The sequence below is a fragment of the Equus przewalskii genome, chromosome 7, assembly GCF_037783145.1.
Source record: "Equus przewalskii isolate Varuska chromosome 7, EquPr2, whole genome shotgun sequence".
NCBI lineage: Eukaryota > Metazoa > Chordata > Mammalia > Perissodactyla > Equidae > Equus > Equus przewalskii.
This window is the reverse complement of record NC_091837.1, coordinates 40194971-40208433: the sequence shown is the minus strand read 5'-3', so window position 1 is coordinate 40208433 and position 13463 is coordinate 40194971. Positions and strand designations below refer to the sequence as shown.

The following is a 13463-nucleotide window of genomic DNA, read 5'->3' as shown; positions in this document are numbered from 1 at the left end:
AGAATCCGTGACATCAAACCCATGAGAACAGTATCTGGGTAAAGTACCAAATGAGCCAAAGTTTATGAAAAATGTGGGAAACGTCAGAAGAGGGTTTGAAAAGTTAAATTTGAAGCGGGACGAGACGGACCAGTCCATTGCTTCAAGTGTTAGTATATTGTTATTAAGTAACAAAAACAACCTCTCATCTCCTATTTCATCTTTTTAAAGTTGCAGGATTTGGAAAGTGGTAAAACAAACATTGGACAGAGGAATTGAAGCCTGTTCCTCCAAATGCCCCCCCCCCCGCCCAAAATTTGTCTGTTGAAGCCTTAACCTCTACTGTGACACCTGTATATAGAAATAGGGCCTTTAAGGGGGTAATGAAGGTTAAACGAGGTCATAAGGGTGGGGCTCTAATCCAGTGGGACTGGTGTGCTTATGAGAAGGGGAAGAGACGGCAGAGATCTCCCCACCAGCGCAGAGGAAAGGCCAATGAGGACACGGTGAGAAGGGGCCATCTGCAGCCCAGGAGAGAGGCCCCCCACCAGGCACCAACCCTGCCACACTCTGATTTGGACTTCTATCCTCCAGCACTGTGAGAAAACGAATTTCTGTTTTTTAAGCCACGCAGTCTGTGGTATTTTGTTACGGTAGCCCAAGCAGACTCATACAAAGCCCAAGGTAGATGGAAAGCTTTTTTGGTGGGTGGGTTTTGGGGAGGGCATCCTATGGCTTCAATTAATTTAAGAATTTTTCTTGGATGAAAAATATCCAAGAAATTTGGGAAAATTTCAGATGAGATTGTGGGAACATAGCCTGTGATTGATGAGGAATCATGGAGAATGGGAAGCTATTAGAAATCTGCAGGGGCCACTCCAATCCCCTTTTAAAAGGGGGAAGAACAAATTTGACAAGACAGTATGTTGTACATATAGAATTATTAAAATTATGTTATCACTTGAGCTTGCATGAATTTCTAAAAATCCGTTAAGTCCCGTTATTAAAATAGGGAAATACAACAGGTAGTATTTGGAACTTATGCTATTACCCTCTCCCCCCTCAAAGCCAGAAGAATACAGACAACATGATGGTAACTTGGCTAAGATAAGCTGCTGGGTAACCCACTAGCCAATCATTGTCAAACTAGATTCAGGAGACTCGGCACTTTCATATCAACCCTAGTTTAGTCAGTGTTTTTAGCAATGGCTTGATGGATGAGCTAAAGGATCCAGGTATCGGATTTGTGAAATGGCAGGAATCTTAGAGTAAAATATACCAGAGCTAGTTCAACCATTCACCCATTGAAAGACATTTGGGTTGTTTCTAGTTTGGAGCTGTTTTGAATAATGCTGCTATGAACATTTGTATACAGGTTTTTGCATGAACATAAGAATACAATTGCTGGGTTGTATGATAAATGCATGTTTAGTTTTGTAAGAAACTCAAACTATTTTCTGGAGTGGCTGTACCATTTTATACTGCAGTAAATGTTTCGCCTGCAGTAAATGTTTCTCCACATCCTCACTTGCATTTTGTATTATCACTATTTTTTAAAATTTTAGCTATTCTAATAGGTGTGTAGTGATAGCTAGTGAGGTCAGGAGTAATATATGATTTTTTTTAAAACAATGAAATTATCAACATTTAAAAGATCCATGTAATTCACTGAACAAATATTTTCCAAATGACCAATGCATGATGTTACAAAATCATCCATGAGTGTTCTGTTTTTAAAATATGTCCACAAATTCTTTGATCCCCATCCTTTGATGAGATGGAAGTTAATTTCCCTCCCACTGAATGTGGACTGTGCTCAGTAAATCTAACAAGTAGAATATGGCAAAAGGGATAGCGTGTGACTTCTGAGGTTAGTTCATAAAAGACATTGTGACTTTGCCTTGCTCTCTCTTGGCTTCCTTGGTCTGGGGGAAGCTAACTGCCATGTCTTGAGGACACTCAAGAAGCCTGTAGAGAGACCCACATGGGGAACTGAGGCCTTCTGCCAACAGCCACCCGAATGAGGCCAGAGCAGATCCCATGTCTCTTCGGTCAAACCTTCAGATGACGCAGCCTCGGCCAGCATCGTAACTGCAACTCAGGGGGCTATAACCCACATAAACAAAAGCTCATTGAGGTCCTCGATAATTTTTGAGAGGGCAAAGGTGTGCTGAGGCCAAAAAGTTTCAGAACTGCAACTCTAACAGATCCAGGCATGAGAATGTATTTACAGGAAGGCAACTAGAATTGGACTGGAAATCATGTCGTATGTAGATTAGCCAAAGAATTTGAAAGTGCTCAGCCTGGAAAAGACTTGGGACCTGATGGCCATGTTCTAAAAGGAAGAGTGTTGATTTATTATGAGGCAAGGTAGCACAGGAGTCAACAGCAGGGCTTTGCTCATCAAACAGACCTGTGTTTGAGACCCAGATCTGGGAATAATAGCTATGTGGTTTGAGCAATTGTCATTTTTTTCAAAAAAAATTTTTTTTAAATTGTGACAAATATATATATATCAAAATTTACCATTTTAACCATTTCTGAACACAGTTCAGTGGCATTAAGTACATGCACATTGTTATGCAACCATTACCACCGTCTCCAAGACTTTTTTCATCTTCCCAAACTGAACCTCTGTACCCATTAAACACTCAACTCCCCCTTCCCCCAACTCCTGGCAACCACCATTCTACTCTGTTTCTCTAAATTTGGCTACTCTTGGTACCTCATATAAATATTTGTCATTTTGTGTCTGGCTTATCTCTCTTAGCATAATGTCTTCAAGCTTCATCCAGGTTGTAGCATATGTCAGAATTTTATTCTTTTGAAGGCTGAATAATATTCCATTCCATGGATACACCACATTTTGTTTGTCCATCTGTCAGTGGACGCTGGGTTGTTTCCACCTTTTAACTAGTGTGAGTAATGCTGCTGTGAATATCGATGTACAAATAACTGGCTTGAGTCGCTGCTTTCCTTTTTTGTGTGTATATGCCCAGAAGTGGAATTGCTAGATCACATGGTAATTCTATTTTTAATTTTTTGAGGAACCTCTAAACTGTTTTCCATAGCAGCTGCAATTCCCACCAGCAGAGCACAAGGGTTCTAGTTTCTCCACACCCTTGCCAACACTTGCTATTTTTTGGATTTTTTTAAAATAATAACTATCCTAATGGGTGTTAAGCCTTTATTTTTTGAAGTTTTGAAGTTTGAATAAGTTTTCCAACTTTATTTTGAAAAAACTCAAACCTACAGAAAAGTTGTATACCCATCGCCTAGGTTCACCTGTTAACCTTTCACCGCATTTGCCTCTGTCTTCATTCTCTTCACTGTTGTCCTGAATCATTTAAAGGACGCTGCAGACATGACGCTTCTTCATGCCTGAGTACTTCGTGTGGATCGCTTAAGAAAGATGGTCTACGTATTAACATTAATTCCATATATTGTCTGACATGCAGTCCATATTAAATTCCCCCAATTGTCCTAAAAACAATTGTTTTATAAAGGTTTTTTTTGGTTTGCATCCAGGATCTAATCAAGGTTTATTCATTGAACATGGCTGTTGGATAGCTTTAGTTTTTCTTAATGTAGAAAGTCCCCTGCTTAGACATTTTAGGTCTCCTTGTTTTCATCTTTAAAATAAAAATTGTAGTATCTACTGTTTTATGAGTTTTGTATGTCATAAGGTAGGTGAGACACCACTAAAACGAAAGTTCTAGGAAGGCAGGGGTTTTTATGTTTTTTCACTGGAACCCCAGCACCTGGAATTGTGTCTCGCATATAACAGGTGCTCAGTGAATATTAGAATGAATGAATGAACACAGTGCCTAACTGAAAAATGAGTGGGGGAAGGAAACTTATGCTGCGCAACATTTTCCAAGTATTTTATATCCAACATCTTACTTGCCATCTCTACTTTGGTGTCTGATGGGCATCTCAAACTTCCTTTCATACCCATCCAGCAAAAAGGTATAAAGAATCTGACCACTTTTCACTGCATCCACTGTTCCCTGCCTCATTCAAGTTAGTCTCTTAACTGGGCTCCGTGCTTCTCATCTTGTCTGGCTCTCTCTCCCTTTCAGACTAGTCTCAACAAAGCAGCCAGAGTGGTCTTTTTTAAAGAGAAGTTAAATCAGACCACTTTACTGTTTAAAATCCTATACTCCCATGGATTCTCATCTCACTTGGAGTAAGATCCAAAAGGATTATAACATCCTAAAATCTGCTCCATGTTACCTCTGTCCTCATGTCCTGTTCCTCCTCCCTTTGCGTATCCCATTCTAGCCACATTGGCCTGCTTGCTAATCCTCAGACATAACCTGCCTCAGGGCCTTTGCTTTTATTGTTCCCTCTGCTTGGAATGCTCCTCCACTAGCTAGCCACAAGTCTCCATCCTTCAGGTCTTTGAGTAAATGTCATCTTCTTACAGAGTGTATTAGTTATCTATTGCTATGTAACAAATTACCTCAAAATTTCATGGTTTAAAAACAACAGTTATCTCAGTTTCTGAGTCAGGATTTGGGAGTGGCTTAGCAGGGTGGTTTTGGCTTAAGTTCTCTCATGAGGTTGCAATCAAGATGTCAGCTGGGCTGTAAGCCAGAGGGCTGACTGGGACTGGAGGATTTGCTTCCAAGATGGCGCACTCACATGGCTGAGGCCTCGGTTCCTTGCTGGCTGCTGGCAGAAGGCTCGGTCTTTTGGAGGCAGCAGCCTCTCCAAAGGGCTACTTGAGTGTCCTTGAGACACGGCAGCTGGCTTTCCCCAAAGTAACTGATCCAAGAAAGAGTAAGGCAGAAGCCACAATGTCTTTTATAACCTACGCTCAGAAGACACGCTCTGTCATGGGTGCACTATCCTGTTGGTACACAGGTCAACCCTGTTCAACCTGGGAGGGGACTGTGCAAGGACACGAGTACCAAGAGGTAGAAATCACCAAGGGCCACCTTGGAGGCTGGCTATTCGACTATTTAAAATGGTACAGCTGTCACTCCATCACTCCATTCCTCCCTCCTAGTCTATTTTTTCCATAGAACTTATTCCTATCTGACATATGTTACTCATTTCTGTTTCTACCCACTCAACATTAAGCTTTGTGGGAGCAGGAATTTTTACTTGCTTTATTCATTGCTGTATCCCAACCACCACAATGGCGCCTCGCACATTTGAGTAGAAGTTCAAAAATATTTCGAATATACGAATGGCATGACTGTGTGGTTCAAAGGTTAAAACTTGGGGCTTTGGGTTGGAAATTACATGGAATCTGGTTTAACTAAAAAAGCCTTTACTTGCTAGCCAAGAAGGGACTAGGTTCTTTGGCAGGACACAGACTTCTCATTACCTGAGTCGTTGATACAAGGGCTGGGGGACCTCATGGTAGGTTTGACATAGAGGGGCATGACATGGTTGGTTGGATTAGTTAATTTTTATGGACCTTTCTGTATCTTTTATTATCCTATACTTTAAAAAATTTTTTTTCTCTTTATGAAGGTAATACACATGTATTTTAAAAATCCAAACAATGCCAAAGGTAGAAAAAAGAAAGCAGAAATCACTCACAGTACAAGACAACCACCATCTACGTTATTCCTGGCACTTTTTAATCACACGTATACATGCAAATACAGGTATGTGAGGAAACGCCTTTACACATACATACTTGTGAAATGAAAAGCAGGATGCAACACAGTAATATATAGTCAAGCTTTGCCAGTGAATGTAGGTATATTTACTTTTTAAAACAGTTCCTTTTATAAAAATGACTCGTGTTCATTTTAAAACCAAAAGGCATCTTAAAGGTTCAAAGAAGAAAGTGGTAAAAACCCGACAGGCAGTCCTGAGAACCACTATAGAAATGTTGGTACCTACCCTTCCAGACATCCGTCATAAACAACAACAAACCCAGAAAAACAGAAGAGCCTGTGTGTTGTGTTTAGGTTTAGAAACTGTCAGAAGCACCTTTTAAGCTACTTTGGGAGGAAAACAAGTGCGTAACGTCGCTTATCTTGAACACCAGGAGTTACGCGGAGCTTTGGGCGGCTCTGGAAAAACACGAGCGCCTAAGAAAACAGGAGAGCCCGAGAACACCAACCAGCTCCGAACCTGCCGCGGCTTCACCAACACCCAGGGCAGCGCGGCCGGCGCCCCGATCCCGCGCAGGGCCGAGCTGACCCGGGCTGCGCTCCACCGCCCACCCCCGGCCCCCCTTGAGAGTCACCTGCTCCCGGTAGGCGTGCCCTTCAGGGCCCCTCGGAGAGCCCGGGGTACCAGGACCGCGCCTCGCTGCAGCGCCACGTGTCTCTGAAAAGACCTGCTGCTCAGCTCTTCAGCGTCGTCTCCGTCCCGCTGCCCGGTGCTCGGCCTCCCGGCCCCGCCTTGGAAGCGGCATCCGCCGTGGACCAGGCGCAGCAGCGGCGGCCCCTCCCTCCCGCCGCCCTGCTCCCGGGGTCGCGGTGCCCGGCTGCCAGCTGCCTTGGGAGGTACGAGAACTCCGCCTTCGCGAAAGAACGAAAACAAAGGCCCCAATTATTTTGCTAATTGTTGTTCCATGTCTTAACGTTTCCGGTTCCAGATGAACCAAAAATTGTTGAGGTACCATGAGAAAATCCGTTGTTTTAATAATCTATTAAGAGCTCATATTCAGACAACACCATGCGTGACTTGCTCTTCCTGTGGAGACTGCAGGGGGCCGTGTGGCTGGCTCTGCCACCATCTTACACGGCACGGTCCATTTACACACTCACCGTCCTGCTTGCCACAGGCGGCTCACCCGCATGACATTCTGTACGCGGCACACACGTGTGCAAACAGCCTGGCCACAGGGCAGCTCTTCCATGCGTGAGATGCAGAAAATAGTCAGGAAGGGCTCCCCAGCTCCTCAGGATCTGCAGTTTTCTGTTTTTGTTTGCTCTTATAAAAACATCACGCACAATTGAGACAGCTGCTAGGCCCAGCTATCACACAATATGTCACACTAATAAAAACCATCAACACGCAGGCATTATTTTACCTAAACACAAGGTAAACCCAACTTAATCCTAAGGCACATCTTGCTTCCAGTATTTTGTTTTAAAAATACTATTAGGTGTCCATACCAGTTTTAATATAAAGGTATTTCAACTTAAATATTAGCTCTGACGAGCAGGTATTGTTTTATGCAAAGCTTCTAAATCACGATAAAAGCTGTGAAACAGCAACAACCTAGCAGTCTTTTCCCATTAGCTTTAAATTGTATGATATTACTCTGAAATATTTCATATGGAATAAGTCGACTTTTTCCTTATGCACTTTTCCTAATGTTTATGGTGTACCTATTATCACGTGTTCTCCCTGAAATAAAGTGCCTTCTTCTTCACCTGCCCAAACCCTGAGCATCTTCAGCCTCTGCAGCCTCCAAGTAGCCCCTTTGTTTGACCCTGGTGGTCTTCAGAGCAGGGGTTAGGCCAGTAAAGCCCTGCAGCCCTTCTTAGCTCTACTGCAATACCATGTTCCTTAGATGTTTGCGTGTGATGTATCTGTGTTAGGATGCACTTTCTGGAGCCAGAGTAATGAATACTTTATATGTCCATGCTCTCCAAAGAACTTAAGAAAATGCTGATGCAAAGTAGGAGCTTTAGAAATATGTGTTGATTAAATAATTCACAGCAAAAAAAAAAAAAAAAGTTCATATTCAGGTTTGACTTTCCCAACTAAATACATAGTGGTCCCCACATGTTTGTCTGTGAACAGGTGACAATCTGGTTGCAAATGATCACTTGAAGGGGTTTACTAAAAATACAGATTCCCAACCCAGGGGGCAAGAATAGTACCTGAGAATCTGAATTTTAAGAAACAGCATAACTAACCCTGAAATGCAATAAAAAAACTTCTTCGCTGGTTGCTAACCCAATATCGATTTCCACCTTCTTCCTTACTAAAAACTCCAGTTTTCTACATGGCATAGTACAGGCAGCTACACACTACATTTCTGACTCCCTCGCAGCTAGGGTGGCTATAGACATAATTTTACCAACAGGATGCAAGCAGAGGTTATTGGATGGGAGCTTCTGGGGAAGCTCTTAAAAGAGGATCAAACTCAGCCAGCAAGAATGTTCTGCCTTTCACCTTTCCCCTTCTTCCTGCCTGGGGCTGTGCACCCCACATTGGAAGTAAGCATCCACCTTGCAGCTATCAGGTGATGAGGATGAAAGCCACATACTGAGGCTGGATGACTAAACGGAGAGAAAGAAGGAATGTGGATCGCTGAAGCATCATGGGACCTCAGTACCAGGCCTGGGTGATTTACTTCCAGACTTTTTGTTCCTCGAGAAAAATTAAAGCTCTGTTTGGCTAAGCCATTATAAGTTGGGTTTTCTGTCACTTGCAGCTGAATGCAATACTAACCGATATAATAGCTAAACAATCAAAACATGGAATAAGAAATGAGAGGGCTCTGTGCAGAACGTCTGTAAGAACAGTGTGGAGTCCATGACACAATCTGTGTAATTAACAAAAACCTGGAAGAGCCGGAAAATATGAACACATAGTCTCATCTGTCAACAAAAAAGGCAATAGAAAAGTCCAGAAAACAAACAAAAAACTATATAATGAAGTCAACTTTAGCTGAAACAAACAAAAATATGCCATGATTTTTGAGCAAATGGTGGAGAATTTTGACCTTGAGATTTGGGATGTTCTTTTTTAAGTGGTCACAAGCTTAGTGATCAAAGATTACATTTACTTTTCTATAGAACCAATCATTTCACACGGTTCTATAGTGAATATTCATAATATTATTTAAAATAATCATAGTATCTTTAACACTACTACTTTTCAAATTTTAGGAATAATCCACGGACAAGGCATTGAATTTATATTTATAGAATATAAATGCCCTAAACCTTGACAGTGTAAGTTTGGAGTAGGGGGAGGATGCAGAGAAGGGGGTTGGCTTAGGCACCCTCATCTCCCCATCTTACACAGTGTAGAGTCACTAGAAACATCCTACCACTGATGGATCAAAAATGGAGGTCTATGGGCCAGCCCGGTGGCACAGCGCTTAAGTTCGCACGTTCTGCTTCTTGGCGGCCCAGGGTTCACTGGTTCGGATCCTGGGTGTGGACATGGCACCACTTGGCAAAAGCCATGCTGTGGTAGGCGTCCCACGTATAAAGTAGAGAAAGATGGGCACAGATGTTAGCTCAGGGCCAGTCTTCCCCAGCAAAAAGAGGAGGATTGGCAGTAGTTAGCTCAGGGCTAATCTTCCTCAAAAAAAAAAAAGGAGGTCTAGGTATATTACATAAAGTTATGCAAATAAATACAGAAGAACTAAAAATAATATAAGTAACAAAAATTGAGAAGTATGGGGGGAGGTGAGAGGCAGATCATCTTATTTTTCATAGCAGAGAGTAACACATACTCCCTGAAGCTGATAGAGCAAGATAAGTATCCGAGAGCTATGGTGTTATCATCAGAGCTAACAAGAGAAATGGATAACAGAGGCTTCCTCCTGTTGTGGCCTTGAGGATTGCTGGGCAGCAGGGAGAAGAGAGATTTTTTCCACTTGATATCTTTCTGTACTATTGGAATTATTTTAACCCCCTTTCTGCATTCCTTTCATAACTACAATGTTTCTGTTTATTTTTTAAACTCTTTTGCTTCTGACAACCAACTTGTTTGCAGAGCCATTGAAATAGAGAATCTTAGGAAACGTGTTCGAGCTTAAATACTCCTGTGAGTTTTGACTCCAGCAGAGTCACAGGCGGGGTGAGCAAGTGCCTACTGGTTCTTCTGTGGGTTTCCATGTAAAAACAGGTTTTCAGAAAATTTTTTGCACAAATTATCTTCCAAAAAAACTAAATACTGTTAAAAGAACAATGTTTTGAGATTGTTTAATGAATCACTTAAAAAATGCAACTTTTAATTCCCAATAAAAGTGAATTTCAAATATTAAACATTTGGATTATTCCGATTTATATAAAGAACTTTTCTTTTCTCTGAAAATCAAATCAAGAGCAGAGCAAAGTGTGGCAGCAATGAAAACCAAAACAGAGGGACAGCTTTACATCCTTTCTTCAATTTAATGTTTAAAGAGACAGCAGAGGGGGCTGGCCCCGTGGCCGAGTGGTTAAGTTCGTGCACTCCGCTGCAGGCGGCCCAGTGTTTCGTTGGTTCGAATCCTGGGCACGGACATGGCACTGCTTATCAAACCACGCTGAGGCAGCGTCCCGCGTGCCACAACTAGAAGGACCCACAACAAAGAATATAATACAACTATGCACCGAGGGGCCTTGGGGAGAAAAAGGAAAAAAAAATAAATAAAATCTTAAAAAAAAAAAAAGAAACAGCAGAAACATGAACTATTACATAAATAACTGAACTGAGGAAGGAAGCATCTACCAGAGTAACAAAGGAAATCTACAGAAAGAATCCCCTGATAGAAGTGATTATCAGGCCAGAGCGGGTACAGTACAAAGAAAACTCCCGCCTAATTCTGATTCTGTGTGTCATTTATGGTGATCCACAATCTGCTATTAGGCACTTGACAAACTGGAGTCCTGGTAATATGTGGAAACTCAAAGTTCTGGATATGACTGTTGATCCATTTCTAAGGACTATTTCCAGAGTGTTGATGTTTACCAATGAAAAGATAATTTTTTAAATGTGGGATATGAGCATGGGGCAAATAATCCACTTGTCTTTAATGCTGAACTATACAGAAAAAAATTAGCTTACGACTGAAAGAGATGGATCGCGGAGAGGCAAAGACTTGGTTTACCCAAGTTAATTCCAGATCCTCTGGATTCTGCACGGCCTGCAGTGGCTTCATAGGTGCTCAGCATTTGCTGGGCCACAACCACTGTGGAGGTCACAGTGTTCCAGGGCCTCCACAAAGCACTGCACCACTGCCTGGCCTGCTCGGGGCAAATATTCCTGTGGGGTTCACGTCCAAAATATGCTCTTCCATGGAGAACACGTGTTCCCTTGGGAGCCTCCTCAATCTCCAAACTATCCTGTTCTCAGTTGATGGCCTAGCCTTGTTCGGGCATGGGGATGGTGAGAGGAGGAAGTGTCCAGGCTGACTCCAGCTTCTTGATTTGGGCAAGTGGATGGGCAGAGGTGCCATTTACCGGACTAGGGGACCCTCGGAGAGGACCCTGGTGGGGGAGATCAGGAGTGTTATTTTAGAGGTGGGGATTTCCAGGTGCTTTGAGACATCTAAGTGGAGATGAGAAGTACACCATTGGATGTGAGGGCCAAGAGACAGACAGGGAGACAGACAATACAGCCCCTGCTCTCATGGATCTTATAGCACAACGGGGTAGATTTTAAGCAATAATTACAAAAATAAATATCAACCAAGTTTCATGAGATGAGGGAGTGATCAAGGGGTACTGAATACTTCTCAGAAATAATAAAATGACTAAAAAAGCTTCACGAATATAGTGACATGGAGGTCCCTGGGGACCCTGATCCACGTGATAGGGCAGAAGCCAGACTGGAGTGGGTTCAGGATGAGGAAGTGGAGGCAGAGTGTCACAACTCTCAGGAAAGGTTGCTGTGAAGGGGAGGAAGGGAGAGAGCTGGAGATGGATGCCTGGTTCAGGGAAGTTGTGTTTTCAGTTCAGTACTCGTTTTGTTTTTAAGGAGGAAGAGATGGCAGGCTGAGGAGAGTGGAGGCTTGGCAACACCCCTGCAGAGAACAAGAGAACAGCCAGGCGGGACTGAGGACTATCGGCATTCCTTCCAGCATCCACTGCCCGGCTGTGGCTCCTCCAGCCACAGACATGGAGAAAGCAGCGTTGGGTTCATCCCAGGTTGGGACTCTGCCAGACAAGTGTGACAAGGACAGAGGAGCAAGGATGTTAAGGGTACTGGCAAAAATAGTACTGGAATAGAGGAAAATGAAATTGCAGTTGGATGAGGAGGGAAAGGAAGAAAGGAGAGGGTGATAGACGGGGCAGAGACGGGACAAAGGATTTAGGGCCCCAGAGATGGTGAAGAAAGGTCACAGGGGAGCAGCTGGAGGGATGGCAGGGGGTGGGACGGGTCATCCACAAGGATGCTGACAGCTGATGGCAAGATGTGGGGGGAAGGATCCTGTAAGCCTGGTTGGTAGATGACAGACACAAGGACAGGCAGGGCCAAATCGCAGGAGCCTTAAAGGAATAGGTTTTATATTTCATTTCTTTTCTCTTCTGTTTTTCCTTTCATTTCTTTTCTTTCTTTCTTTCTTCTTTACCAGAAAAGGGAGAGGAATGCCCTCGTCTTCCTGTCCATAAACCTCCCTGCCTCCTCCTTCCCCGTGGTTTCAGAAGAGAGGGATCCCTCTGCGTACTGTGGGGGTCAGAATTGGTCACCCCAAAATGTGTCTCTTTGGCTTATTTTTAACTACAAAAAAACTGAAATAAACTTTGACCGCCCCCCCACCCCCCACACCAGCTTCTCCAGATCAGATACTACCGATTTGCTGGCTACCACCCACCCCTTTCTCACTTCCAACCGGCTGCAGTGTGGCTCTGCCCCACGCTGCCTGTCCTACCCCCACCCTCCACGCCCCAGGTACGATCTTCCAGAGGAAGCACCAGCGTCTTCCCCGCGCTAAAAATGGAGGACACCTCAGTGCTGTCTCCTCAGCTGACTTTTCAGTAGGCTTTGTCAAAGCCGACTGCACCCCCTTCCTGAAGCAGTGTCTTCACTCCGCTCCAGACACAACCCCCTCCCCCGGGCTTCTGTCTACTCCTCAGGCAGGCTCCGTCGGTTCTCCTTTACCGATCCCTCTTCCTGGCCTCTAAAGGTTGGTTTTGCTTTGCTTTCTTCGCTTTATGCCCCTGTCTTTGGCGATCCCATCCAATTCCATGGCTTCGAATACCACCTATGTGCCACTAACCCCCGATTTGTACCTCCAGTCTTGTCACTCTCCTGGTGAGCGTCAGACCTGTATATCCATCTGTCTAGATGTCATTTCTCCCTGGATTCACATGTCCAAAACGCAACTCTTGATCTTCCCGCTTCCCTGCCAAACTTCTCAAGCCTCTGCATCCTGCAGAATGGTGCCCAAATCCATCCGGTTGTTGAGAATGGACACCTAGGGCCATCCGTGATGCCCTCTTCCTCCTGTCTCTCTCTCCTATCCTTTGAATGAGGAGCTTCTCCCGCCCGCTTCAAATCTCAAAGCCATTCAAAAAAGGCTTTCTGACCCGCAGTCTGAACTGGGTTCCCGTGTCACACGGTCACGGCATCCCGGCGCTGACCGCGGCGCTCATCTCTCTCACTGAGTTCCCAGCGGCGGGCTCAACGAACCCTCCCGAGAGGAAGGATGAGCCTTCCCTGCGCCCGGGCAGCCGTGTCCGCGCGCGCCAACCCCCCGGGACGGATTGGGGCCCGGCCCCGCACACGCCGGGAAGGCGCGGCTGGGATTGGCGGCGCCGCACGGGCTTCCGGGTCACGCCACCGCCCGCCGCCCGCCGACCCGTGGGTCGCCCCGGGACCCGCCCTCCGGGAAAGAG

General features: G+C 44.4%; 2 long non-coding RNA genes across 2 annotated transcripts; one reads left to right on the top strand and one right to left on the bottom strand.

The window, feature by feature from the left end:
- Window positions 1–5555: 5555 nt before the first annotated feature.
- Window positions 5556–13393, bottom strand: LOC139084808 (uncharacterized). Its single transcript, XR_011542585.1, has 2 exons — window positions 12858–13393; window positions 5556–6470 (listed from the first exon to the last, which is right to left on the bottom strand). It is a non-coding gene; the product is annotated as an uncharacterized lncRNA (long non-coding RNA).
- On the top strand, window positions 6231–12391 carry LOC139084809 (uncharacterized). Its single transcript, XR_011542586.1, has 3 exons — window positions 6231–6455; window positions 11602–11771; window positions 12200–12391. It is a non-coding gene; the product is annotated as an uncharacterized lncRNA (long non-coding RNA).
- Window positions 13394–13463: the final 70 nt, after the last annotated feature.